At 33.2% G+C, this 25820-nt stretch overlaps 1 protein-coding gene and 1 pseudogene across 2 annotated transcripts in view; both read right to left on the reverse strand.

Annotated features, from left to right (window-relative positions):
- Positions 1-25820, reverse strand: part of LOC149887337 (uncharacterized) — a 154478-nt gene that overhangs the window by 23806 nt on the left and 104852 nt on the right. The gene's annotated exons all lie outside the window — the stretch shown is intronic.
- On the reverse strand, positions 5267-5973 carry LOC149887340 (uncharacterized; annotated as a pseudogene).

The following is a 25820-nucleotide window of genomic DNA, read 5'->3' on the forward strand; positions in this document are numbered from 1 at the left end:
ATTTCGGGTAATGTTGCTCTAATTGCCACAATTACTGATATTTCTCCAAACGTTTTGACAAAAGTTACTGCTGCAATCCTTGATAGTTCTGGGGTTGATCTTGCAAATGTAAATTGCAGTAGGTCAACAGCATCTAGAAAGATAAAACAAACAGCTCATGAAATGGCAGTTATTGCTAAAGAAGATGTCGAACTTAGCATCCGAGCTTCTCCCTACCCATGCATTATACATTTTGATGGAAAGACACTTTTTGAAATTAATAATGGAAAAATATTAAAGCATGATAGACTTGCTGTTCTAGCAACTATTAATAATGACTCCCATCTTCTCGGAGTTACGCCATTACCCTCTTCATCTGGAGAAGATCAGAAAAATGGTGTAATGAAAGTCCTAAAAGAGTACAATCTCGAATCAAAGATTGGATTACTTTGTTTTAATACCACATCAAGCAATACAGGAATACATAAAAGATCTTTAATAAGAATATCTACTGAGTTAAATAAGTATCTAATTCTTTTAGCTTGCAGACATCATGTTTCTGAGTTGAGAATCACACACTTTTGTGAGGCTATAACAAATGAAAAAACTACGGCCCCCGATAACCCTTTGTTTAAACATTTCAAAAACTTGTTTGAGCAGCCTAATTTTGAGTACAACTCATCTATGTTTGTAAAATTTGGTTGGGAAGAAATTAAAGGAACCGTTGTTGAAAAAGCTGCTACAGAATCTCTTGAGTATTGTAGATCTTACTTTATTGAGAAATAATATTGTAAGGGAAGATAGAAAAGAACTTGCAGAGCTAGTGATCAGCTATCTTTCTCCTTCTATCATTAAAATTCGAAAAACTGGAGCGGTTCATCATGCAATATTTCTTGGGAAATCTATATATTGTTTAAAAATGCAAATTCTTTCAACTCAAATTGATTTTATTAAAAAAAATAGAGAATATATAAAGGTAATAACTGAATTTATAGCTTGTTTTTATGCAAAGTGGTACCTGCAATCAAATGATACAATCAAAGCTCCTTTTATGGATGTAACTGCTATTCATCAAATGCATCAGTATAAAGCAATATGTGCAGAACCATTTGCTGTAGATGCTGTGTTGAATTCTTTATTTAAACATACATGGTATCTTGACTCAACTCTGATTCCTTTAGCCTTGCTGGATGATGGTCTTGCAGTCGAAGAAAAGAAAAAAATTGCTGCTGCAATATTATCATTTCCAAAACCTAAGTCATGTTACTTTAAAACTGAAAATAAGCAAAAAAAAGATATAGAAAAATGGAATGATGCATCAATTTGTTCACCGCTACAGAGACGAGGAAGAAAAACAAAATAGGCTTATTGCTGTGTACAAAGTTCGCTCAATTTTTAAGGCATCAGGCAGTGAATCTTTATTAACCAAGAAACAAAATAACAAAGTTTTAAGCAAGAAAAGAATCGCAAAGGAATTACTTAGCTCACGCTCCAAAATTCAGAAGATAGCTTGAACTTTAGTATTTATATTAAAAAAACATTTTTTAAAGATACAAGTTGCACGTAATTTAAGTTTGTATCATTCAATCAACCTTTAAAAAAATGTTTTTCTAAAAAGATGAATACAAATAAAATGAAAACCAAACACTGTGAATATAAACAAATAAGTACGAATTATTGCGCATTCTTTTTTGTTAAATGCTCATATTTTCGTTTTTTTGCATAAAATCGTTTTAAATTTAAAGAAATTTTTAGAAAAATCACGGATATACATCAATTTAAAAAAAAAGTATAGATTATTATGAGCACATTAAAAAAAAAATAAATTAAAAATATTAGGATTTACCTTGTGCTCAAAGCCTTGCTACGAGGGTACTATTTGGGGCATTTTTAGGGGAGTTTTGACGCTTGAGCACAAGGTAAATCTCAGTATTTTTGACTTTTTTTTTTCGTAATCGTATTTTTTTTACATTTGCCCCAAATTTAGCTTGCTGTGTATTCGCGTTTTCGAATTTTTTTTTTTTGAACACCCCTAATATATATATAGATATATATATATATATATATATATATATATATATATATATATATATATATTAGGGCGTCCCAGCCGCTCCACAAAACTCGATATTTGATCGTGGATAGCTGTTCAAGTTTTTGGTAAGGCGTTTGGGGCTAAAAACAATGGCTATTAATTTTTTTCTGCAATCTGATTATATATGAGTTAGCACAAACGACATAAACTTTGATACTGTGAAAAATATACATTTTTCGTAATAATATCTTATGGATGTTTATTTTATCTTTGTTTAGTATTGTTATTTAACTAACTTTGATTATTTTTCAGATTACTAATGATTAATATATAATATAAATGTATCATAATGGAAACTAGACATAATGATCGATATATAAAAATGATATTAGGGACCACTCCTGGTATCAACGACAAGGAAATCAAGCGACATAAACTACCAACAAAGAAGCAAGTAATTCTTTGCCAGCTTGCAAACCTTAAGGGTTTAAACTTTAATGATGCATTATCTCTTACAATTGATGATGTCCTGAAGCATTATTTGAAGTCAAATATCCCTCCATTAATTGGAAGAAACAACATTGGCAAAATAATTAAAGAAGAATATAATGAATTTATGAAGTTAATGAAATGCAATGAAAACTGAAGACATTTTGATAACCCAAGAATCAAGATTTTTATGTCATTATTACATTAGATGCTACCATGAAATTTTACAAGAAATCTGTTCTCCAAGATATGGAAGTTCAAAAACGACATAAAACAACAAAGGAAAAAGAATCCATCGATAAAGACATTGCTTTCATGCAAAGCATGCCCAGCTAGCCAGCCCGTAAGGTACCCGGGTAGGTCCCAGCCGCGCCGCAGGACGGGACCCATACGGGTAATCCAGACGGATCCCGCCGGTTTTTGTCCGCGGGATCCAGACGGGACCCGTCCGGGATTCCCGCCAGAATACGTAAACGGGACCCAGCCGGGACCCAGATGGTATTCAGAAGGGATAGCAAACAGAACCCATTCGGAACCCAGCTGGTATTCAGCTGGGATAACCCGGATGGATCCCACAATTATCCCAGGTATTATAGGTATAGTAATGATAATAAATATAATAATAATAATAATAATAATAATAATAATAATAATAATAATAATAATAATAATAATAATAATAATAATAATAATAATAATAATAATAATAATAATAATAATAATAATAATAATAATAATAATAATAATAATAATAATAATAATAATAATAACAATAATAATAATAATAATAATAATAATAATAATAATAATAATAATATAATAATAATAATAATAATAATAATAATAATAATAATAATAATAATAATAATAATAATAATAATAATAATAATAATAATAATAATAATAATAATAATAATAATAATAATAATAATTATTATTATTATTATTATTATTATTATTATTATTATTATTATTATCATTATTGTTAATATTTTTCTAAATATTATTATTGTAACTGTTATTAATATTGCTATTGTAAATATTATTATTGTTCTTATTTTTGTTATTGCTATTATTATTACCATTATTATCATCATTATTATTATTATTATTATTATTATTATTATTATTATTATTATTATTATTATTATTATTATTATTATTATTATTATTATTATTATTATTATTATTATTGTTATAATTATTATTATTATTGTTATTATTATTATTATTATTATTATTATTCTTATTGTTATTGTTATTATTATTATTATTATTATTATTATTCTTATTGTTATTGTTATTATTATTATCATTATTATTATTATTATTATTATTATTATTATTATTATTATTATTATTATTATTATTATTATTATTATTATTATTATTATTATTATTATTATTATTATTATTATTATTATTATTATTATTATTATTATTATTATTATTATTATTATTATTATTATTATCATTATCACTGTCACATTACTAAATAATTGCTAAAACTGATTAGCGGTTAACTATATGCAAAAGTCTATTTCAAAAAATAGCAAATACAAGTCATAAACTAAGAAGTTTTCAAAAAATGCACCAATAATATCATGTAACATACAAATGATGCAAATCGCAATAATGCATCACTGCAAGTCATAACTGATTAAAAATATACCAAGAAATACACATGAAGGATTACAAGTAATAACAATTAGTTAACTAAATTTTCAACGAGCATAACTGAATTAAACAAATAAGAGTATATGAAATCAGGTCCTCTGTGGTATAAGGCAAAATATATTTACAGGCTTGACAAACCAGTATAATGTATACAGTGCTTGAAAAACAGATCACTTTGGGTACTATTTTCAATAAATCATAACTTAGACCATGGCAAACAGTTTGAAAACTCTGAACTGATGCAAGATTAAAAAACATTGTTCACTGTTTAACATTTGTAACTGCATCATCAGGACTTGTATTACATTATTGACTTCTGTTGCATTCTTCCCTTTCGGTTTTCGGCTCCCTTCCCCAGGATCCCGTGAATTTCCAAACCACATAGAAAGTTACTTCTCAAGCATCTCCTTGCTTGTGTCCTTAGTAGCAAAGTTTTGTTAAGCAGCACCTAAATACATATAAAACAATTATGTTGATGCCGCAGTATACATGTTAAATTATTATTTTTATTATTATTATTATTATTAATATTATTATTATTATTATTATTATTAATATTATTATTATTATTTTTATTATTATTATTATTATTATTATTATTATTATTATTATTTTTATTATTATTATTTTTGTTATTATTATTATTATTATTATTATTATTATTATTATTATTATTATTATTATTATTATTATTATTATTATTATTATTATTATTATTATTACTATTATTATTATTATTATTATTATTATTATTATTATTATTATTATTATTATTATTATTATTATTATTATTATTATTATTATTATTATTATTATTATTATTATTATTATTACACCATTTGGCAAGTATTACTTTTCTGGGCTAAATATTGTGACCTAAATAAATAACTCAAGATTAATATGTTGCTGTTAAATGTGGGCATACAAATTTGAAGTGAATACTTACTAAACAAAATCTTAAAGTGTTGCAGTGCTCAAAATTTGATTTTGCTTCGTTGGCCAATTAAGCTACACTGTTGCGCTTGCTTAGATGTCATTAAATAGGCCATGTTTTGCTTGATAAATTGTGTCAAGCTGCCTCCACCATTACTGACAAGAACTAGGAAAGACATTGCTACCTTCAAGTTCTACAATCGAACTAATAATTGGCCACAGAGAAATGTTTGAGCTGTTAAATAAAGGAATACCATCAATATTTATGTGAATTGTAAGCTGTGTAATATCAGATGAAATTGAAGATTTATTTAGGAACAAAGATAAAAAGTTTTTTAATCCTATATAAAAATATTCACCAATAGCTACAGAAGCAGTAATAATGTTTCGATCAGTTCTAAGAAGTGTTCTAGCATCTTTAGGCAAATCTAAATTTGATTTTTGCAGATTCTGAAGCAAATTATTTATAGCACTATGAGATATGTTAAATGCAATTGTCCATTGCCTTAATTCATCCGATACAATTTCATTAACTTTTGTTATGCAATTGTTGCCATCAATACCATCACTGTCAAAATCATCATGCAAACAGCTTTCCATTCGATGTTATCACTAGATTCTTCAAAACTAATGATAGAGTTACTAAAAGGTAAGTTTACATTGTCATCCAACCAGCATTAATTTTCGGGAATTTTAGGAGAAGACTCGGGTAACAAAGTATTTTTGACAATAGGACATGATTTAGAAGAATTAAACTTTAAAATATTATTCAACAACTCGGATTAATTGCATGATACTTCTTTCACTATTCTTGCTATTTCAGCAGCAATTTTTCTACGTCTTGTTCTGTCTGAACTCATAGTAAGGTTACTTATATCTTCGTAATTTTACAAAATGTTTTTCTATTATTTAACAAAATTAATTAATTAACAAACAATAAATAGATAATAATATAATAACAAATAGTATGAAAAAAGTGTATGGGTAATAAAATCTTATTAGGTTATAAATATTCCCCAATTACTAAAATAGTTTTATTATAAATTAAATGAAGATAGATTTTATATATTATATGCGGTAAAAATTATTAAAAACGTATATGTTGCTTTCTCGCGGCGAATAAAATAATAAAAAACTCCCATCTACAAAAAGTTCGCCTTCAATTTACACTTTACAAATCAACTCAAATATGTCCATAGAAATACCGCTCAAAGTATGTTTATAGGATTTTAAGGAAACTGCGCAATGTCCACTCTTTGTAATTGCTTTCGCGCGTAGCTTAATTGCAGTATCTCAACAACTAAAAACCAGTGTTTTCAAATTAATGTTTCAATCAATTTGCCAAAATCAACATAGAATTATCTATAAATAGTTATTGCAAACATAACGAAAACATAATGAAACTGCAATACCTAAAATACTGTTAGTAAAAAAATTATTCTCAAATATATTTTACTATAATCAAACAGTAAAAAAATTGTTCTTATCCGACAATCGTAATTTAAAAACGGATAACTTTAACGAAATATTTGAAAAATATATCCAAAAAAAATATATACCACTATTTGAAAAAGAAACAACATTAAAGCGTAAAAGAAATATAATATTAACAAAGTATCGCAAAAACTTTCACACAACAAAATGGCAATTTCAAACTTCATCCCTGAGGTAAATTCTAAAACAATCAATATGTGGCGTTAACGCCCGGGAAAACCGTACGGTTCCCGGTGCCATAACCTGGATAAAAACCATACCAGATCCCCGGTTCAATACCGTACGGGACCCGTCTGTATAGGCTAGCTGGGTTATACTAATAAAAGTATTTGCATAGAACTCAGTTAATGTCCTTTTCTATATCAAACTGTTTTATAAAAACTTGTAACTGGTTGTGTAAAAAATTGTAACTGGTTGTGTAACAACTAACATTTATATGTATATATAGAGAGAGATAGTTTTGCTTTTAGTGAATTGCATGGTCATAGAAAAAAAAAAGCATATTTTAGGAATACTGAAATTTCCTTAAATATAACGGATAACATAACGGGTAATTACCCGTTATCTCAGGTTTTCAAACATAATATTTCGTATGAAAATCACGTAACGGTAGTTACCGTTACGTTATTTTCATACAAATTATATATTGAACATAACGAGTAATTACCGTTTTGAACATAACGGGTAATTACCGTTATGCTCAATGTATAATTTGTATGAAAATAACATAAAGGTAACTGCCGTTATGTTATTTTCATACGAATTATACATTGAACATAACGGTAATTACCCGTTATAAAACACGAAAACTGGCGTTATGTTTTTAAAAAATATAACGGGTAATTTTTTTACTTTGTAAAGAAAGCTCTGTCAAAGCAATATTTTCGTATCCTGGAGGAAAAAGATCAAATATTAATTTGAGCTTACCGCTGAACAGAGCTTTCTTTACACCCAGTTCTTTAATTCATTGATTGTTAAAGGACTACCATGCGGCATGAACCTTTTTTGACTACTATAGTCTGTAATCAAGACTTCTCCTTATCTGTTAATCAACTCAATAACTACTATTATATGAGCACTTTGTTTAAAGCTAGTTCTCTCTCCTATACGATGATAGATGAATATATATCTATATCTATATCTATATATATTAGGGTGTCCCAAAAATATGAAGTTTTAAAATATTGATGTCTCCCCCCATTAAATATGTCTGTATGGTAACAGTAGTTTACCTGCCAAACTTTAGCCCATTTGGACAATATTTAGAGGTCCCCCAAGGGGTCGAAAGTTTCTGATTTTGATGTTTATTCGTTCGCTACCAACTTTTGATACAGTGTTATATGATATGATTATAAATGTTTTATGATTTGTTTATACAAATGAAACAAAATATATAATTGTGAAAAAGTATATAAATCTGCGATGCCTTTTATTTTTTAATTTCAAAAATTAGTTCAAAAATGATTAAAAAACAAGATTTTATAGAATTTCAGTTCGCTTGAATATTAATTAACAAGCATTTATGTAGATTATGCAAATAATTCAAGTTTTAGCTAGCAGTTCACGATTATATTCTGCAAAGTTTTTCATTTGCTGTTCAACTACTTGAAGAAAAAATGCTCTTCGTCTTTGGTGATGGTTTCATTGAAATGTTGCACCAACGCTACTCCCCGTTCTGCAGAGTCATTGATGCAAACCAGATTCCTTACAAACACTGCTGCAACTTGGAAAGAAGGAGTATCTGACCAGTTTTCAACAGGTACATCAAGAAAACTCATCAATATTGGATGTTTTAAAAAGTTTTAGACGCACGCAAATTGTCAAAACTTTGTGGTAGTGTTTTCATCAGATGTGGGCCTCGATCAGCTTGTATTGTGCGGACAAGATCAGTCTTTTCTTTGTCAGACAGGAGAGATGAAAAAAGAGCAAGAGTTGCCAATTCTGGACTTATGTACCAAGAATGACGCAGCATCATTTTTAATCCAGTCGAACCAAGAACTGCATCATCGTAGTCATGCAAACGCTATATCAACAAAATATCATTCACAGGTGCATCAGCAGTGAGCCTGCATGAAAACCATGACTGAAGATAAAAACGAATGATAAACCGATTCAAACGTTGAATACCTTGTAATTCTCGAGCTGTTAAGTTAAAAATGGTTTTATTTACGGTGAATAATAGTTCAATTTTTAATGCGTAGATGGCTTTTGCCATCCATCGTGCCCTGTGCAGTGCACCAGGTTTGTGAATGGCTACATCAACCTGCAGCCCAACCATTTGTGCAGCAAGAAGTAGAAACTCTAAATAGTCATCTCGTGAAATCTGACCTCAAGTTGACATTTGATGAATGCTTTAATTGCATCTGAAACAATTATCAAAGGGGTTGATCTGGCTTCTGGTGTGTGATTCATTTCTGTCCATTTTTCACAAAACCTTTTGAAAAATAAAATTTCTGGTCCAGTGGATGGTCCAAGACAAACATTGAATACATCGGCAAGCAGCACTTCAAACATATGATGACGGCAAGCCATCCATAATAAATTGAATTTGGCTTTTTCTAGAAGAGTTCAAGCTCCATTGAGATTTCCAGTATTGGAAGCTGTCGTGTCAAAGCACATGCCAATAACCATTCATTCACACTTCTAAGATTTTATATGTTCATAAACTGCATCAGCAGCTGCTCGTCCTGATCCAGATGCTAACTTTGGAACTCCAAGAAGTTTTGTAGTGCCATCGACAAGTGATGAGAGCAGGACAGGTAACCGATCTACGTTGACCACACCAGTAACATCGATCAAAAGTTTCCCATCCCAATCAACAATGGATTTTGAAGGAACATAATTTTCTTTCATAAGAGCTGCAGCTTGTTGACGACGGCACTGACGATGTCTATGTATTGTACTCTTGGAAAATATTGTCCCTGATATCGGAACACCAGCTTCGTTGAATGCCGATGCAAGAATCATAGTTGACTTTCTAATGCTGGTATTTGTCCTACCCAGCACAGCTGCAACTTTGGGAGATATAATGTCTCTGCGATGTCTGCGTTGTGCTGCAGAATTTGTTTTACTTGAGCATGCTGATTGTACAAGAAATTCTTCATCAGATTTATCATCTTCATTAGAATCATGGCAAACGGATGATGTTGTTGAATGTGTTGCACTGTCCAGTTGTTGGTCTGCAGCTGACTCTGCTGTTGATGATAAGCCTCTCCGTCCACGGTAAACACTTTTGATACAGCATCTTTTGCTGCATTATCGACATCCCTGATAAATTGTTTTTGACGTTTAGCAACTCGTTTTTCTTTAACCATAAGTTTTTTGTCCACCGACCCAATCGATCCCATTCTTGATTGTTGTTGTAATTTCAAAAACTGTCTGTCTTCATCAGTTTTTATCAACTGTTCAGAGTTGGCATGGCTGATGTCAAAAAGTTGACTCAACTTATTTATGTATTCTTTTTGGTTCATTTGATCAGTAGAGTTATTTCTCTTGCGATGCTTCATCAAACGAACTTGGTCAGCATACAGATCTTTAATTTTCAGTATTATGTGATGTTTTTGTCGTACAGGCAGTCTTGATTTTATCCAAAATGGGAGCAGTTGCTCGTGCACTTGTTGTGCAGCTTTATCAATGTTTAGCTTCTGTACACGCTGATAGAATACAAAATTTTTCAAGACATCTTGGTCTGAAGGGAGGCGAGCACCTGAGATGGTTTCTTTTGGAAAGCCGATAAGCCATATTTTGTTATTGCTTCTGCTTACTGTTGATATAGCCATACCCTAAAAAAATAATACAAGTACCAATGACAGTATAAGTGTTATTAAGTATAAGTAGTTTAATATTGTATTTAAACATTTTAATATATTTTAGAAATATTTGGAGAATACAATTAAAAAATGATTGCATAATTGTTATATTATTAGTACAATAATTAACAAACTTACAAATTGTTGCTGTATTTCTTGTTTTTTTCACCAATTTATATACAATAAAACATGAGCAAATTGTTTTTACTAAAAATAAAAGAAAATGGCCACTTGGTCATGTGACAATAGCACTGCAGCAAATAATAATGAGTAAAAGTAAAATTTGTTTCTAAACTTTTGTGTAAAATAGCGAATTGACTGGTCAAAAATATACATTTTTTGCATTCTCTAATAAAGATTACACAGGTCTACAAAAAATTAATTGCATTAAATTTGACACTTGTTCTTACATAATTTTGATCGCTGAATTCAAATCTGGCATCAGACTTTTATGGAAAGCTACAGATTTTTTGCAATAAATATTTTTTCATTTTGCAAAATATTAGAAATAATTCTAAAATACAGATTTGAAACTCATTTGAAAGTGCTATGATATATTTTTTTACAATAAAAGTTGTTTACCAAACTAAAACAAAAGTAGAAAGCAGATGAAAAAAAAGTGAACTGTTTAAAATAAACATTTTATAAATATCGTCCTATAAATAAAGTCCTAGCAAAATTATCAACTTTTTATTGATTAATAACAAAATCATGTTTTACTTTAGTTTTAAAAAAGATTGCAGATTACATTGTTTAATTAAAACTATTTAATCAGGAAGAAACTTTTGCTTGTTGCTCTTTCTTTTATAAACTTTTCTTGAGTCTTCTCGCTTGATGCCCCAACAGTAGTCTGCCATCATATGTATGTCCCATCGTCCTTGGTAACGATCTTCGATTGTCTTAAGATCTTGATGGAATCGCTCTCCTTGCTCTTCACTCGCATCTCCAAGATTTTCAGGAAACTGGTCAAGATGACTATTTATATAATAAAGTTTTTATACGCATTTTGCATCCAAGATCACAAAAGGCTTTCAACATTTCATCAACTAAATCTGCATAGTTTTCTGCTTTTTTACCAAGAAACTTTTCTACAACAACCACAAACAACAACCAAGCTGTTTTCTTTTTGATGTTCATTGCTTTAATTATTTCTTTATCTTTTGTAAGATAGCGAAGTTGTGGCCCATTAAAAACTCCTGCTCTTTTTTTTCTCTTTTGACAAACCTGGTAATGATGTAACTATATACTGAAAGCAATCACAATCAGTTTTCAGTGCTTTAACAAATTGTTTCATGAATCCAAGTTTAAGATGGAGTGGTGGAAAAACTATTTTATTTCGACTAACAATGGGTTCATTCACAATATTTTGCATGCCTACTGCGAGAGTCTTGCGAATGGGCCATTCATTTTGTATCCAGTGTTGATTTCTTGCTCGACTATCCCACATACAGAGATAACATGGAAATTTTGTAAAACCCTTCTGCTGACCAAGTAGAAAGTTAACCATCTTTAGATCTACACAAATAATCCAGTTATGTTCGCCATATTTAATCAAGTTAAGCACCATTTTAATAACATCGTAAGTTTCTCGCAAATGAACAGAATGACCAATTGGTACAGAACCAAAAATATTTCCATTGTGCAATAGGACGCATTTGAGGCTTCGCTTTGAGCTATCGATAAAAAGTCTCCATTCTATTGGATTATATACAGAAATACCTAACTGTAATAGGAGACCTGATATATCATGACAGTAAACAAATAAATTGACTTCTGAAAAAAAGTTAATAAAGTTTTCATCTCATGTTCTAAGGTAAGAAACTTTTGCAAAACTATCAAGTACGTATTTTTCCTTTAAACGTGATGCTAATACTTCTGCTGCTTGCTTAGAAAGTCCTAAATCACGAACTAAGTCATTCAGTTCTATCTGACTAAAACCCTGAGGCAAACTAAATTGTTTAACATTAGATGAGAAGTCTTCCAAATCCTGTAAAAATTCTTCTGTTTCTGTAGCAGACATACTTTCCTCGTCTTCTGACAAAAATAAACCTTTAAAAATTGGAAATGGAATCTCTTAGAATGTTGAATTGGTCTAATAGCAGAAGGAATGTTGGGATAAGCTATTTTTTCCCTCTTTATTTTGCCAATACCAGTAGTATCAACAAGACAAAAATAGCAGTCATCAATGTGGTTTTGCGGTTCCCTCCAAACCATGGGAACTCCAAAAGGTAAATTCTTTCTTTTTCTTTTGTCCAATCTCGAAGACTTTCTTCACAAATATTGCACACAGTATGTGGAGCTCACTTTTTTTCTTGGACGCCAAGTTTAATATCAAAATATAATTTATATGCTAGTTTTACAAAATTAGTAATGTTTCGTCTTTGTCGAAAAGTGTATAGCAACCACAGATATAACAGAATGAGTTAGGATTATGCTTGCACTTATGTCAATTTGAAGAAGCCATCATATTATATATTTGATCTAATAAAAACAATGATATGGTTACTTTTTTTTATACCTATTGAATAAAAATACCTATGAAAAACATAGTTTTTAAAAAATAAATAAATTGGTTATTGCCAAAAAACTAGAGCTTACAAACAAAAACGGACCTTATATTTGGATTCAGCGTTTAAAAATACATAAAAATCAGTTTAAATATCTTATGCAACAGAAAAAAAGTTTTTTTTTGTAGACTTGTGTTATCATTCTATAGGTAATTGTTAATAATATTTTAAACTCTAATTAATGTCAGCAGTGAGATAATTAAATTAGTTTGCATTTCTAGCTTTATTTCACTCATTTTGTGCATATTGTTTAAGATTATTGATATAGATTTTGAATTAACTCGATAGTAAAATTTTAAAAGCTTTTGGGGGACCTCTCAAACTTGTTCAAAGGAGCTGTAATATATATATATATATATATATATATATATATATATATATATATATATATATATATATATATATATATATATGTAAAAGTAATATAGAATATATATTCTATACTTTGTCTCCTAAGGTTACAAATGCAAAAAGGATATATTAGGTTATTGCACCTGAATATTATAGAGAATGGACATGGTTGACTTATCTACTCTAATAGTCAAGCACAAGGTTTAGTTTTCATAACAAAGGATAGTTTGAACAATAAAATTTAAGTAGAACCTACACCTGGTTCACAACGTACTAAACTTACTCTGAAAATTACCACCAATCACGACGTCAGTGTATAAAATATCAGTTCTTAGCCCAAAGAATGCTTAGTACTAATATTTGATAACAAATACCAACATTAGTTAGTTAACAACTAAGTGTAATTTGTGCATTATGAAACAAGGCTTAGCAAAACATACGCAAGGTTGTCGCATTAGTTTTACTAACTCGACAACGTTGGCTTCTTTTTTTACGCTTATGGGAGAACGTCAAGTTTATTTTCAACATAAAGAATGTCCGGGTCCCGATAGAAATCGAACGAGTCCCGACCTGAACGGGTATCAGACACCGATGAAACTAAAAAGAATTTTATCGGACTCCAATTACCCGAACGGGTATTATCCGATAACGCCGATAAAATCGGGTTGTCGAAAAAGTCAAAATCCAACCCTTCTCAATCCTTCGGGTAAAATGGTGACACAACATTTAAAGCATTCATTGTCTTTTGTGTTGTTCATGTTTAAGATTGCCTTTTTGCTCGCCAGAAACTCGTCCTGAGGGATGTATAACGAAGCGCTGAGGGATGGTAATCAATCATGTTAATGTCCATTTTGACAATGGCAGAAACTCTGCAATTTGATCCCATCTTGTTATACTTGACCATGTTTTCCAGGATTTCTTCTTTGTCTTTACCATACAATTCTCCCAAATCCGTTGCCTCCAATACAATTCCAGATTTGGACGAAAAAGGAACAATTTGAGGTATCTCCTCTCCTGTGGTAATGCTCATACATTTCATCTCGCACGTCAAAACAACTCGAACTTTTTTATTTCTGTTTACACTCATTATTTTCATCTCTCCGTCTCTCGCCAGTTTTAAGAATTCAGAGGCGTAGTGTTGATTTCCTTTGACTTCATGTGAAAATTGTTAAACGACGCGATCCACCGCATGCCTCGTCAATTCAAATTGAATGATGGGTCTATAAACTGTTGAGCGCACAAGCGATTTAAGATTGTCAATTTTTTTCTCATTTCTCTCCCCACATTGCTCACTTTTTTCTTGATCAGTTCTGGGACGTACGAATCGACCCACTGCACAATATTGTTAAAGTTATTTGTAACAAAAGAAGTCACGTTTTGAACAGCTGTTGTCAACCATGACGGTCTCGGTGGAATGACAGGTCTCGGTGGAATGACGGGAGATGAATCTGAAACAGGCTCGTCAAAAATATGATTCGATGGCTCTTGAACAGGTTTCGTCACTGGTCTCTGCAATTGAACCGGTTTTGGAGCGAGAGGAGGTTTCCACATGATGGACTTTGGCGCAATGACAGGTCTCGGCGGAATTATGGATGGTTTCGGAGCGATGGCAGGTCTCACAACGACAGGTCTTGGAGCAGGAACCGGTCTTTGAACAACCAGACGCGGAGCAAGAACAGGCCTCGCATGCTGCAGAGCTCTCACGAGATCAGACTTTGACATCTTGTAATAATCTTTAATTTTTCGCTCTTTGGCGATTTCTCGCAATTCTTTTACAGTTTTGTTTTCCATTTTTATTAGGGCAAGATTTTCTTTAAGCCAATTCAAATTTTTCAAATTTTAATGTTCGTCCATTCATATTTTTTAACTTTTTTTTCAAGTAAAAAATTTTAATCAAACTGAAGGAATTTAAACATGGACTTATTTAGGGTATACATACCTTCTATAACTAAAATATCATTAAGCAACTGGTCTCGAATATTAATTTATCGGTCTTCAAACAGCATGTCTATTTGCATGAATATTTCTTTTTCTGAGTGGTCGTGGATCATGAGATTGTCTCTCATCAATATTAGTTCTATGTAGTCCTTGTCTCTAAGAAACTGCTTTCGAATCATTAACCGGTATTTGAAAAGCTGATTCATTTGCATGGACATCCATAAGCAACTGCTTTCTGAGAAGGAAAAGGTCTTTATAAGAAGGAAAAGGTCTTGCCATGTTGCATGTATTGGTATTCGAACATCATATTTCTTTGAAATATGATGTTCGAATACTAATACATGCAACATGGCAAAGTTGAAAATTGAAAAAATTGAAAAAATTTTTTTCAATTCTCAACTTTGCTGTTTATGCGGTTTTCAAGTTTTTCAGAATTAAAAATTTCAATCTTAATTCCGTTTTCCACTTTTCCATCTCAACTTTCCAAGTACTGCTGCATTTCGTCCCTATGATCGCTTTGTAAAGAGACTTGTACTCGATCACCTCGCCAGTTTCGATGTTGGTCGTTCTCACAGTCACAGGCTAGTTGCGAATCAGACCAAGTCTTTAATATTTAGGGTTGATTGGTTTTTTTCTTTTTCAGGTTTTATTTGACGTCCCACAGGTCTCTTTTCTTTCGCGCCTTCTAAAATTAAATCTTTATTGATCAGATTATTTTCAATCGCAATCATCATCAACGTCATTAAATTGTTTGCCGTTTTGGAAACTCCATTTTCTATCAGTATTTTTTTTAAATACGCTGTCATGTATCTCATTTTTCCTTTGGCAAAATTTTCTTTAAGCCAATACAATTTTTAAAATTTTCATCAAGACATTCAGATTAAAAAGGATTTAAGAAAAGGATATCATGTTTGTTCAATTAGACTTAAATTTCATCAGTTTGTTAGAAATGATCACATCAAACATGACGGTATTTGGTGGCGTTTCCGTTCGGAATTGAACGTTCACAACCAATTCAGCAGTTTCAATCACCACTCTCTCTTTTTGCTTGCTGATATCGATAAAGAACAAAGGGTACAATTTTACGTAACCCATAAAAGACAACCCAGATTGACAAACAAGTTCGTTTGTTCCGTAATATTTTTCGTCAGACAAGAACGCGTCAGAATGAGCCATAACAACTCTCTTCTCTCCAAAATTCAAGTCGTAATTGTAATTGGGATATTTTATTCCATTAACGGTCACGTAAAAATTGCTAACGTCGCAGTGGTCGAATATGGAAGGGTTGGCAGTTGGACTTGAAGGTCTGTTCTGCTGAAATCCAAATATGACAAATCTTGGAACGCTTTTGTTAGTGATTCTTCCAAGCGACCAGGTGAATTCTGTTTGACCAGCAGGAACAATCTGCCTTTCGACTCTGTTTAATTTGAAAGCCACTGGGATGGATATATTTTTAGCCATTAAATTCATAAACTCGTTCTTCCTTAAATCATCCATTTCAATTCGAGGCATAAAAAGTCGAAATTTTTAAAGGTCGATTATCCCTGAAGTGACGCTCTCAGCTCTGTAAATGGCATCGTCATATTCTTTCTTTGAAAATTTAATGGTATGTCTAAATCCAGAAACAGCTTTGTCATAAGTTTCGCAAAAATAAAAAGTGTGTTTCAAAGGTATTCTGAAAGAAAAGGAGCCAACTGAAGTGGTGTCTGCAAACAAGTGATCACGTCTCACGTTGAATCCAGAACTTCCAGTGATGTTTGAAGTATCCTTGTACCACATTGGCTTCAATCCGTCTGCGAGCTGAAATCCGTAAGGGTATTTCAACAATCCAAGCATAGTTGTTCCTTGACCTGGATAATTAACTCTTCCCATTTGCTCACCTGATAAGTCATAAGTTACCTCGCTGAACAAATACATTATGGTGTTGTTCACTAATGCAATGTTCTCCGTGCCCGCGTTAGCAGTTCCATCATTCTTTTTTAACACTCCCTCGACCAGGATGTAAACCTCTGACGGAACTGTCTGCACAGACTGACAGTCAATCTCAAAAGTGATATCTCCTGATGAATTTAAATCGAGATTTGTGGGAAGGTACTCGAAAAAATCAATTTTTTCAATCCCAGTGTCATACTCTGGCTGTTCTGTAATTCTCAATCTGTCGGTGTTTATCATTTTTTAAAATTTTAAAAAAAGTTAATTCATTTTACGCAATCTTCATCACATTTCCCATTTTTACAAGGTCTTGTATTCATGTTGCAATCTTCCTCATCAATTTTCTTTTGATGATGGACGACCCGAACAATTTTCTATACAAATCATCCATCGGATTAATAGGTACATACTTCTCAGTTCCAAAAATATAATTAGACTTAATTGTTACATCCACATCAGGCTTAATCGTTCCAGTCACTGAATACATTTTTTCAATCGCTCTCTTTCCTTTATCAATGGCCACGTCTTTGACGGTAGATATGGCTAAAGAAGCAAGCTCTTTTCGTGCTGATTTGGCAGCCATGACCGCTTCTCTCCCCAATTCACTTTTCGCGATTTAATTGGCTCTTCGCGATTTTATGCTGCTTTAGAGGCGCTCGATGTGGCGGCCCTCCTCAAAAAATTTTTAATCGTATCGATAAATCCTTCTCCTCCAACAACATGCTTGACTACATATCTTCTGTTGTTTTCAAGAGCATTTTTTAAATGAGCAAATTTTTTTAGATCCTTTATTGCATATTTATATATCTTTAAATCGACTTATACTCCTCTTTGTTTATATCCCCTTGTTTCAACAACTCATCGCATATTGCCACAGCATGCCAAGCAGCGATGCTCAATTGAAGCTTTGTACGAGCGCATTCGGATCACTTGGAAGTATGATTACTCCATGACATTTTCTGCCTTGAGTGCTAATTTTATTTCGTATAAGATGATTCTGAAAACACGATGGTACTTTTTACTAAGAGCCATACTTGTCTTTTCGTTTTCAATATCTTTTTGTATCTCGCTTATTTTTTGAAGACGGTAATTGTGCCCTTCATCCGATGGAGCTGTTGGAAGTACTGGATAAATTTTACTGCTTAGTTCCATTTTATTAAGTAATGATTTCTTTAATACGAATCGATGTGGTTAATTTTACAAAGTTTTTCACCTTTTTTAACGATGACATCTTCCCTGCTGTTGTTGTTCACATCCATAATGATGTCATCAATATCCTCAGAAAAAACAACGTCGTTTTTGTGATAATTTAATTGATCGTTAATATTATTCATCAACGTCACAACGGCAACACCTTTGTCCAATTTAAGCCCCACTGATAATTTTATTTGCGTATGTGAAAGAGCTCCAAGTTTTATATCTTTCTGAGTAAAATTATTATGCTGACCGTTTATGTTGTAATAGGTGGGGTGATCCAACTTCTTTTTAGCCACAATAACGTTGATAGGTCTTCTTCGTTCTAAATCTTTAATTCTATCCTCCAAATGGTTCAAATGAACATCAAAACTGCGGACTTCTGCTTAGGCTACGTTTTTAAACAACTTGTAAGGAGCGTGCATTTTGTAATGAAAAAGATTTTTTTAATTCATTATAAAATTAAATTGAAAAAGGGGATGCTTGAGAATGGAGAGTTTGGTCCAAGCAGCAAACCAGACCCGACAGGTTCGTAGCCTTTTCCGCTCTTTACATAAACTCCATCTCTCACTGAGCTCCCTTTTACTCATGGTGTGAAGAACAAACCTTACCTCTCAGAGTTTTTATCTTCATTCTTTTTCCATTTCCTTTGACGTACACAACTCCTCTTCCCGCGATTTTATCAATCACGGTGGATCCGACAGAAGAGGCAACTCTTCCAAGCAACCCCGTTCCAAGCACTGGAGCTGCTCGCGCTGCAAGCATTCCTAATAATGGTAAAAGAGCTCCGATAAATCCTCCTTTTACTTTCGAGTTGTACTCCACCTGAGTTTAAATCATTTTAATAGTTGTTCCCACTCCTCGGCGGAGAGCGCTCGTTATTTGTTCATGCTGCTTTTCCATCACAAACAAAACGTCGTTCCCGAAAAAATTGTCTTTTGAAAGCGTGATGCTCACAAGCTTATCCTTTATCGTCGCTTTTTTTATTTTATCAACCTGACCCTGAGACATATTTACTTTTACACTGAAATATCTGTTCATTTTTTAAGCGTCGGGAATACTTTATTTCACTTCTCAAATATGATATCTAATCGTTATATCTTCCCCTCTAAAATCCACCAAATTACCATTTTGATCGATAATTCTAGTAATTATGGTTGAAATTTCGTTTAATCTTACGGAAAGGTAAATCAAATGAGTCTGTCTCTCGATAATTTTAAAACCAGGTCCCACGTTTGGATAAAAGGAGTAAATACAATTCAATTGGGATCCATTAATATATGCCGACCCAATCACGTTGTTAACAATTCTGATCGTGTTGACGCTTGATATTTTAACAATACCATTAGACTCATACTCCGAATTGGAATCCAACTGTCTTTTCGTGAACCCTAAAACTGACGCGATGCTGTTATCCACATTCAAATCCATCAAATAATTCAAGCCCAGTTTGATTGTTGATTTTAAAGTACTGGGATTAGATTCAATTCTAATGTTTTTCGGAGAGCAACTGATTTTATTTCTGACAACATAACTCCCACTTTGAGACGCATAATTTTTTATCGTGCTTGAAATGGACTTTTGAAAATAATTGTTTAAATCTTTAATGTCGTAACTTCTTACTGGAATGGTGATGTTTTCCTAATTTTTTCCGTTGTTCATGCTGTAACTGAAAGAATTGTTTTTGCTGGTAATGTTTGGAACACTGTTGTAAGTTTCAAGACCGAGAAAAGCCATCTCGTAACTCTTTCCCACTGGAAAAACGATTTTGTCCAAAAAATTTGTTGTTATCACGTTTGAATTTCCATCCACATCGATTATAATTCCTGACATTTTTTTTTTATTATTTGCTTTTTCTAAAATCACTAGTAGATTTTAAAAACTTCAGGATCAACAAAGCGCCTCCCTGATATAAAATCTCATGGTAATATCCTCCCCTTCAAAGTTGATCAAATCGCCATTCTCATCCACAATTCGTGTCTCCATTCTTGAAATTTTACTCTCCACTAATGGCAGGTAAATCAAGCTTTTTGGTCTCTCGATGATTTTAAACCCAAACCCACATCAGGATAAAAGGAGTAAATGTCGTTCGTTCTTTTTCCGTTTAAATGAGACGAGCTGACGAGATCGTTTGTCACTCTGATCATCTTCAATTTTGAATCAATGCTGCAAGCATCCATCCCCACAAACGCCCTCTCATATTTTTTGCTCTGATCAAGCTCGATTGGCTCGTAAAAGTAAGTTTCGATTGTACTGTTATTTACAATTGAACCTTCTTTTTTCGACTCGACAATCAAATAAATCCCTGACATTTTTTTATTATTTGCTTTTTTTCTAAAATCACTTACAGATTTTATTTTTTCAAACGGATCAGTTCTTTATTATCCAGCCACGAGTTAAATGAGTCTGGATATTCGAGCCATTTAACAAATGATTTGTTCTTTTATTTGCATATAACGTTTTCAATTCTGAATATGTCTTAATGAGTCTTTTATATTTCCTGCTCGTAAAAAGTTCCTTGTATTTCCTCACCATTGATGTCGGTGATTTAATAAGTGGGAGGATCCGTGTGCTGAATTTTTGACACCGTAAAAACCTCTTCATTCTATCTGGGTGTGTATCCTTTTTCAAAATTAGACTCCTTTTTAGTGATCCTCACTTTGTCATCAATAACGATTTTCGGCTCGGCTCTTTCTGTTTGCACCTTTCCATATAGGTTCATCCAGACTCTGTTTTTATTCTTTTCATCGCTGGCTTCAATAAAAGTCATTTTAATGGAAGAGTGTTTTGTGCTGTTGTATTTGTCAACCATTTCATTTAAAACGTTAATATTTTTTGGTGTTGTTGGCTGAAAAATATTTAAATATTTTCTCTTTCATCGTGTTGTTCCACCTCTCTACGACGCAACTTTTTTCTTCGTTTTCAGTGGAGTATAATTGCACTCCAAGCGCTTTCACATGCTTGTTGTAAAATTCTTTTCCTTTGTTTACCCACATTTTTGAACACCTTCTTTCTTTAAGGATTTTACTTAAAGGGCTGGCCACATCAAGACCCGCTTTACTTTTTAAGGGTGCGATCCATCCGTACTTTGAAAACGCATCAATCACGATGAGCAAGTCTTTTATTCCGTTGTTGAATTTTGAAAAAGATTGCATGTCCACTAAATCTGCAGCCCATATTTCATCGATATCATTTACAATCACTTTTCTTCTTTTAAAATGATAAATCACTGGTTTACGAAGCTCATCTGCAAGCTGATCCGTCCATTTCAGGTTCGTGGGCATTTTTTTTTACTCTTAGACCGAATTTGGCTTTGACGTTGATGATGGGAGTGATGAGTTTTCTTTCGTTGATTTTTTTTTGAGTGGGGTTGGGTATGGAGTTCATTTCTTCGATCATCATATGATCTGCTAAATTTCTGTTTTTTCGGTCGTTAAAATATTTGTAAGCGAGATCATGATGATAAGCAGCAGTGTCCACCCTGTCGACGGGTTTGCTCCAGTCCTGCTACATATCGGTGGAGGTAAGTCTTTTGTCATGGTTTGTTCCTGGTCCTGCAAAGTTCATTCCAGGAATGTGCATTTCTCCAGGGAACTTTGCCCACGGAAGTTTGATTTTGCTAGACAGTTTGTTGAGCGATTCAACCAAGTCTTTTCCTTTTGTGAGTCCATTGGACCTTTGCGATGAGACGAATTTGTTTTTGGTCGTACGCAAACATCACAAGTTCCATTTAGAATGCTTCTGTTGTTTCTCGTGACTTCGTTTCTCAAGTGAATGATACCAGTTTTTCATTTGAATTTAACGCAGTACATTTTATATTTAGAAAAAATTTTTTAAGATAAAAATGGAAGTGATTGACTTATCATGGAATATTGGTAAGAGCAAAAGGAACAACAACAAGCTTTTACCGAGAAGTATAAGGGGAATCATTGTCGGAAAGTCGGGATGTGGAAAAACGACGTTGCTGTTAAATTTGCTGTTAAGACCGGGATGGTTAGACTACAACCATTTACAGGTTTTTGGAAAGTTTCTTTTCCAGCCAGAGTATAAAATATTGTAAAGTTCATTTAAGAAAAGATTGCCAAAAGAGATTATTCTCCATTTGTTTAATGTTCAAGGTGAAATAGAGATATTACTCGTTAGCCCTGAATTTGCGATTGAGGATATTTCAAAAAATTTTTGCGCGAAAGAGGATATGGAATGTTCTTTTTATGAAACAGCTGACGACGTGCCTGAACCTGAAGATTTTGATGCCACGAAGAACAATCTGATGATCTTTGACGACTTGCGATTGACCAAGCAAAACAAATGTGAAAAATATTACATCAAAGGAAGACATTCCAACGTCGATTGTTTCTATTTGGCTCAGAATTATTTCATGCTCCCCAGACAAACCATCAGAGAAAATGCAAATTTTGTTTGCCTGTTTCAGCAGGATTCAAAAAACGTGACTACTATAAAATGCGGGTTCAGGCTCATTGGCATTTTTGCGCAGGCTCATTGGCATTTTTGCGCAGGATTTTTTGCGTATTTCCATTTTTGTGCATTTTCATAATGAGATGACATTATGAAAAAAAGGTTGTGAATGACATTATGAAAAAAAAGGTTGTGAATGACTTAATTTATTCTTTGTAGTTGTTCTTCAAACTATTGTCTACGTCCATTAAGTATTACTGTTGGTCCTCTTTCAATTATTTCATATCGTTTTTGTTTTTTAAGAGTTAATTTTTCTTCTAATGTAATTTCAAGTACAGAGGGTCTCCTTATAATAAGTTTAACTTTAATTTTCCCACCAGGTTCAGTGGGTTCTGTTATAATTATTTCAGGCGGAGGCCTTTCAATTCTTCGACGTCGTTCAATAATATCATGTTCTTGGTTTCTTTCTCTATCATCACGGATTCTGTTTGCTCTCGTTTCATAATTTTCTCGTCGGTTTAAAAGCTCATATTGCCGTTCTATCATTTCATCGTAATAAAAAAAATAACGTAAATCTTCAGGATCGCTTTCTACAATTTCAACATCTTCAGTTACACGGGTTCTTGTAATTATTGTTTCTCGTCGAGAATTCATTATTTGATAACAAGAAAGAATTTATTTAAGTCATTTTCATTTTTTTTTCATCTGTACATTAGTCACTTGTGAAATTTTTAGATCCTTCAGATCTTTTAAGCGTAAATAAACACCTGACCGAGCACGAGATAAAAGCTTCCGGATTGACCGACTTGCGCGTCACCAGAGTTGAGCGTGACGACGAGCCTTCTTCCAGGTGCAACGCTTGGCATGGAGTCTGCTTCTCCGAAATTTCTGTAAAAGGAAATGGTGGTGGTGGACCCGATGGAAGCATTGGATTGGTACAGCAGTCCCGTTGACTTGTTGTTAAAAGAACTGATATTTGATCCGTTCCATGAGGACAAGTAAAAATCTTCTAATCCAGAAGAGGAGAAAATACATTGACTGTCGCTGTCATACCCGGGGAAAGTGGTGTAATTGTTTGCGCTGTAAGGTGTCCAAGGACTGAGCACAGATCCATTACCTGGAGGTAAATTGGCATCGTACATTCTGACTCTAGACTCCCACCAGTTTCCAGAAGCTCCGATGATGTGCATCCTTATGTATTTTAGAAACACGCCATTACCACGTCCTTTGGAGCTGTGTAGCACGTATTCGTCTCCGTAAGTGGTTTGGAAATAACGGAAAGTCCTCGAGTACAATTTGTAAAACGGTAAAGAGGGAGGAATGGAGGAGAGCGTGGTGATGAAGGGCTGAATCCAGTAGGTAATGGGTGAAGCTGTTTTGTTCCTCAATTTTATTTCGATGCTTGTGTTGAAAGGCATGTCGAGTGTGAAATAGCCTCCCAAAGAAGTGTTACTGTAAACATTACATCCCTGCAAAAAGTTGGCGTAATAGGGTCCACCCAAAGGAGAAAAAAGCAAGTCGCAAGCAAGAGCAATTTGGTCTGTACCTACAGCATCTGTGGTTTCTGAATAATTCCCCACGTTAATCTCCCCGTCTGTATGAATTCGAAGAAAAACGTTTCCAGGGATGCTTAATCCTCCTGTGACGGTTCCATTAATAGCCAACCACAACCTTCTTAAAATTCCAGGACCTCCAGAGTAGGTGAAGACCGTAGCCGCATCTGTCAGACCAGCAGCCACCGTTTGCGATTTTAACCCCAAAGATGAAAAGCTTGAATTTGGAATCAAACCTAAAAAGTTGGATTTTTGCGTCAAGACGTCTACATAGCTTTTCGTCGCTCCCTCTTGTGCGTTGGTTGGATCAAGCACGTTGATCAATTTGTGCGAATTCAAATCCAAATCTGCATTTCCCACAGTTGTTCCGCCTGACACATGTGTGTCCACATAATTTTTCGTGGCAGAGTCTGAAGCTGATGTAGGTTCCGACAGATTAGTCAATTTGTGAGCTGTCATGTTGATGTCGGTGTATGAAATAGCGTTGTAAGCGACTTTGGTGTCTACATACCCTTTTGTCGCTGCGTCTTTTAAATTGGTTGGATCGCTCACATTGATCAACTTGTGAGAGTTCATGTCGATGATTCCAGTGATCGTGCTGGATCCGTCCGTTTTAACACATAGACTCGAACTCACATCGACGTAATTTTTGGTGGCGGCGTCATGAAGATTGGTCGGTTCGTTCAAATTGATTGCCTTGTGAAAGTTCAAATCCAAATCTGCAGTTCCAACTACAGTTCCAGTACCACCTGTCACGTGATTGTCTACATAATTTTTCGTAGCGGCATCGTGTGCGTTGGTGGGTTCACCCAGGTTGATGATTTTATGAGAGTTGTAATCCAAATCTGCAGTGATGGTGCTCGATCCGTCCGTTTTAATATAAACGTTGCTGGCTGAGTCTGATGCAAGACTATCAAAATAAACACTGATTTCGCTTCTGTTGAATTTGTCAATCATTTTTTAATGAGGTAAAAATTTTTTTAGATCTTTTAGATCTGTTGAAAATTCTTTGATTTTTTTAAATCCGTTTGCGGATTCATGGAAAAATCTTTGATTTTTTTAAATGAGTAAAACTTAAAAAATCACCAAAGGGTATTGACAACGTCTTGAAAGCTGTCTCCTTCTTCGCATTTTTTCAAGACGTAAAGACACAAGTGACCGCAATAAGACGTGTTTCCAAATTGAACCCTTTCACTGTTGTAAAAGACAGGACTTTTCAAATAGTCAACGAGCTCGACGAGAGGTGGTTGAGCGTAAGAGTCAAAGCTGTATTTTTTGTCTCCGTCTTTGAACCAACACACCCAATGAAACCCATCTGTGCTCGAATCCCCCGTGTTGACAATTCCACATTCTTTTTTTCTTGGCTTTTTTGGTAACGCGTCTCTGACAAAAACTCCTCGAAAGTTTTTTATTTTTAGTTTTTTTGCTGCTTCCATCAACTGAATAGTGGATA

This window comes from Hydra viridissima, unplaced genomic scaffold, assembly GCF_058129835.1.
Source record: "Hydra viridissima isolate aposymbiotic clone 2 unplaced genomic scaffold, HvirCarnegie_v1 scaffold_6, whole genome shotgun sequence".
Taxonomy (NCBI): Eukaryota; Metazoa; Cnidaria; class Hydrozoa; order Anthoathecata; family Hydridae; genus Hydra; species Hydra viridissima.